Here is a 5,408-nt window from a genome sequence, read left to right as displayed (position 1 = left end):
CCTCTGACCAGCATCATAAGGTGGGATAAATTGTATTAAATCATAAAACCAAATCTTTGAATGACCATAGTTATATACAGATAAGTAGGAATTATGTAATGCGTACAAAACTTGTCATTTTGTCAATATAATAGTACATATTCATGCATTGTTTAATTCCAATAATAAATATTTTTTTTATTATGCTTTCATGGGTATGTGACAAAAGACCTCGTTAACCTTCTCATTGCATCAACTAAAATAAATATTTAAATGATTGTAGAACTTTCAATTTTCTCAACTTAAATGAATATTGAAATTATAAACCAATAAAAAAAAATTAATATCAATATTTATGAATCAACCATATGAACAAGAAAGATCCAATTGTATATTAATAATTTGAATACAAAAAAGGGGAAAATCTTAAAAGTGTTTATACCCGAACATAATATTTGAGAAGGGTCTAGTAAAGGAATAACTGATATGTAAATATCTAAAATATAATAAATTGGTATAAACAAACTAGTCATTGGAAGAACTGTGAAATGAATTCTAAGAGATCTCCAAATAGTTGCAAACAATTTACGTACTTCCCTTCTTCTCTTGGGAAAGGAGGAAAGGAAGGTGTTGGTTGTTTTCTTTTGAGATTTTTCTTGTCCTCGTGGAAGGAGCAGTGATATCTATAGAAAATGGAGTACTGTTAAGAGCTGGTGTCAGATGAGTGGAACCCCTTACACTGTCAAATTGGAAAATATCCCTAAACTGGAATATTAGTCTTGAGGTTCAGAGGCAATATCTCGATATTATAAATCAAGGAACTGTTTGGAGCAAGGAGCTCAGGGGAGAGTGTGGACATTGTTGTTGACTTGAGGTTGGGAGGACAACCTTCTACATATAGCATAATAGAAAACAAATAGGAAAATAGATAAGTGACCTACAACTTTATTATCTTTCTTTATTTAGATGTTGTAATAAATTCTTGAGTATTGGGCTATGATATAATTTCCATTATTATGTCAAAAGCATGAAAAAATATTAGAATTATATATACAAATATTACTGAGTGAAATGCAGAGTTTCGTGATTAAAGTTACAATGCTACAGGGAAAATTTTAAGAACCCCCCCTAAATTTACATGTATAATAAATGGGCGAATCTCCATGGTATATAGGAAAAATGGAAGGCGATTTTATTAATAATATGATATGTATACATAATTTTTTGGTGAATCTCTCACCAGGCATGGCAAATATTTTACTCAATTATAAAATCTTGTGTTTATTAAATACACAAATGAAATCATTGCATTTCTTTAAAATATCTTTTGAAATCAAAATTACCGAAATTACATATCGATAACCTAGTGGGTGTAGGATAAAATTCACCCGTGCCATTCACAGAAAGCATGAGAAAAAACCTAATACTATATATAAAACCAACAAAAATTCAAATTCATCACTTCTAGAGACCTCGTAACCACCCTGCCAATACACAAGTATGTTCCTGTTTGCAATTAGAAAAATTACCCAAATTACAATCTGTTTACTCCACTTCTAGGGACCTCGTAACCACCCTGCCAATACATAAGTATGTTCCCGTTTGCAATTAGAAAAATTATCCAAATTAAAATCTGTTTACTCCAACATATGTTGGAAAGTTATAGAAGGATGACTAATGCAATCAATCCATTCCTTTTAGCCCTGAATTTGTTTCAGTTTAAAACAGAAGTATACAAATATACTTGTCCAATGTCTATGCTTTAACCATTCACCTTAAGATGTTTTTACAATATAATTTCCTAAGTCTATTTAATATCTTCATTATCATAAAAACCAACCTATATCCATCTTAACTCCACATCTACCACTCTTAGGGGGATGAAATCTATTTATCCCTCTGAGCACTTGGTAGACCCAGAATTAAGATGGATCTAAGATAGAATTTCCCCTTTAAATAGTCTATGCTCACATGAATACCATGGGTCAATACCATGGGTTATCATAAACCTGGAGCTTAAAAATTACTATTAGTAATTTATAAAAATTAATAAAATTAATAGTTGATTTTTATTTTATTTTTTATTTTAACCAAGCTAAAATGTTTAACATACATTAAATTACAACATCCACTTTTACTCTTGATCGGATCAAATATTTTTTATCAAATATTTTTTCACTCTATGCTAGTTTGCATATCACGATATTTGATACCTCTCCGGATCCAGAGTAAAGATGGATCTATGCTGGTTTAATTCCCCCATTTAAATAGGCTACATTCCAAGTGAATACCATGGGTCAACACCATGTGCCATTTTGGTGAATACCATGGGTCAATACCATGTGCCATTTTTATTTTTATTAATACTAATATTAGGGTTAATAATGTTTTTTTGCATGGTATTAATAACAATCTAGTCCATGGTATTTGTCCCATAGTATAAATATAAGGTGACTTATGGAGTAAATATAAAAAAATGTTTTATTTGTTTACCATACCTCTCGTTTATTTATATTTTTATTAATTTACCATACCATTCATAAAAACAAGGTGACTTATGGAGTAAATATTAAAAAAGGTTTTATTTTTTTACCATACCTCTCCCTTATTTATATTTTTATTAATTTACCATACCTCTTTTACAAATATGGTATTTGGCCCATAGGATTCACTTAAATAAAACCTCTTTCTTGAGCCTTCATAAATAGAATGAGGGTCATGGACTAAATATAAAAAGAGGTTTTATTTATTTACCATGTGTCTAGTTTATTTATATTTTTATTTATTTACCATACCTTTTGAGTAAGTATAAAAAGACGTTTTATTTATTTACCATATCTCCACTTTCCTTATATTTTTATTTGTTTACACCCTTGCATGTATATAAGGTGACTTATAGAGTAAATATAAAAAATGCTTTATTTATTTACCATACCTCTCATTTATTTATATTTTTATTAATTTACCATACCTCTTTTATAAATATGGTATTTGGGCCTATGGTCCATAGGATTCACTTAAATAAAACCTATTCTTAAAAATCGACGAGGAATGGATTCACTTAAATAAAACCTATTCTTGAAAATGGGTGAATGGAAGGTTGTAACTCCTAATTTCAAGGGCTAAATTTACCTTTTTTACCCTCTCCCTTAAAATAAGGTGGGCTATTTGAGGTGATTTGTAAAAATGTACTATGATACAAAATATTCGCCCACTAAAAATTTAAAACCCCTTAATTTCGCCAAAGGGCGAACATTCGCCCTTAAAATCACCCCTAAAATCACCCCTAAAATCACCCCTACAATGCTAGGAAGTCTATTGTAATAAAAATATAGGATTCCTTTTTATAGAAGACTGTAGGACTAGAATATACAAGAGTATCCATGTCTATTATTCAAAATATTTGGTAATGAACCTCTAGAAGTAAAATCTTAAAAAGGATTTTTGTGTGATCTGTCACTTGCTAGAGTAAGTTGAAGGGATGATGGTTAGTCTGAGTCTATGAATCCACCTGAGACAGTCCAACATCTAAATCGTGGAAATAAACCCAAAGGACGAAGAATTAAGTCCTAGAAACTAGGACCTGCTCTCCGCATGGTGTCGATAACTATTACTTTTTGTTTGGAAAATTGTTAAGAACAAGGAAAAACATTTACAGTCAAATAAAAACATACTTCCAGAGGAATTCATAAGCTTTCTCTAAGCAATCAAAATTTATTTATTTAGGTACAATATAAATGCTTAGAACAACGATTTAGATGATCTAAATACCACAAGTAAGATGTTCAGAGGAGCACATCAAGTACCATATAAACATAGTTATAAATTAACATAAACTTCCATGGAAAAATTAATACATTTATCAATGAAACCCACATTCAAATGCATTATATATACCAATAATTGTTTCAGAAATAAACCAATACATTTAACTTTTCAAACTAGAATGAAAATTATGCAAACAGGTGAGGGTTACAATCTGGGTGACCCACCATTATACTTAACAAATTGTGTTGACAATTTTAATGCCCTGCTATGAAAGGAATGTCAAGAACCCATGAACAAGGGTTCTGAGTAGGGTAAACCTCTATCCTCAACAAAAAAAATTAGAGAAACCCTGAGAAGGCATATAAAATTAACAATAAGACTCAAATAAAACAACCTTCTCCATGGAATAACAACTATGGGGTCACTGAGGACCAGACCCTGCCCAACCACTTCAATCAGTTCAAGAATGGAGGAAGTATTAATTAACCTAGTATTTCCAGTGAGGAAGGTTCCTGCGACTGTGGAATGAGCCTCAAATTCACAAACTAAAGCGCGGTTGTACCTACAGACACCACGAAAATGTTTAGGAATTTCTGGAGCAAAAAATAATTGTAAAACCATAACCGAGAAACAAAGATTTCTAACCACCTGATATTGAATGAAATCATTTTTAGGACAAGGCAAAGAAACCTAGCGAGGAAGAAAACCGTGTAGTGATAAATGGCCGAGGAAACAATACCTAAATCCATGGAAAATCTGATGATGCTTACAGCCAAAGTGGAGGAAGGTCTTGTTGGTAGCCAGTGGGTGCCAAAATGGAATAGAGTCAACGAAACCACCATAAAATACACATCCTTAGTAAAAAACATTAGCAATTGCACCCATACCTATTTGGGGAGGCACCCTATTGTTGGCCATGAGCCTTTACCAACAATGAGCAGATTGCAGCTTGAAACTCTAAAGTCAAATTGAAAAATGATGAATAGGGCACACAGAAGGAGTCGGGGTTAGTTTGTGAAACTACCCATGGTCTATCAGTCGTCAAATGGAGAAGGGTTTGATCGAATGGATCACGATTTCCCAGGTGCTCGACGGAGGTGAATGCAGTTGTTCGCCCATCTATCTCGGGACTTGCACACCTCTTGGGTGTGCAATGAAATCATATGCATAGTTAAAAGTGGTAGGACCAAGGCAACCAATAAATCCCATGCTATTGGGCCATTAATGCATAAGATTTATTGGTTGCCAGTACCTTATGGCTACCATGAGCCATGAAAGCCATACATATCCATGGACATTCCGGCAACTCCATCACTCTACCTCCGGCAAGCTCCAGTATTCAATGTAATTAATGCAGATATAATACAGCCCGACCCGACATCCATCGTAGCACTCCTTCCTAGGATATTTCAAACTCAGCCAGCGGGAAATTTCAAAATTTGAAATGAAATATGGGAGGGACTGTATGAATATTTCGAAAATCCGTAGGATCGCTTCTCATATTATCTTTCAAAGAGTCGAAATGTATTGTGTGGCTTGGGCTATCTTCGCGACTGTGTTTACCCTGGCCAAGCCGGAACATCAACAGCTGTTGCAGGTCTCCAACGAGCCAGACGGCAAAATATGTGTTTCCAAACCGAACGAGCCAGACCACAAAATAT

At 33.2% G+C, this 5,408-nt stretch overlaps 1 long non-coding RNA gene across 1 annotated transcript; it reads right to left on the bottom strand.

Annotated features, from left to right (window-relative positions):
• Positions 1 to 3,987: 3,987 nt before the first annotated feature.
• LOC149204541 (uncharacterized) lies at positions 3,988 to 4,826 on the bottom strand. Its single transcript, XR_016251781.1, has 3 exons — positions 4,635 to 4,826; positions 4,487 to 4,536; positions 3,988 to 4,309 (listed from the first exon to the last, which is right to left on the bottom strand). It is a non-coding gene; the product is annotated as an uncharacterized LOC149204541 (long non-coding RNA).
• Between the last annotated feature and the right edge of the window lie 582 nt (positions 4,827 to 5,408).

The sequence above is a fragment of the Pinus tabuliformis genome, chromosome 1_2 (genome assembly GCF_031772625.1).
Source record: "Pinus tabuliformis cultivar Carrire ecotype Pingquan chromosome 1_2, CPIR1, whole genome shotgun sequence".
Lineage (NCBI taxonomy): Eukaryota > Viridiplantae > Streptophyta > Pinopsida > Pinales > Pinaceae > Pinus > Pinus tabuliformis.
This window is presented reverse-complemented; position numbering and strand designations above follow the sequence as displayed.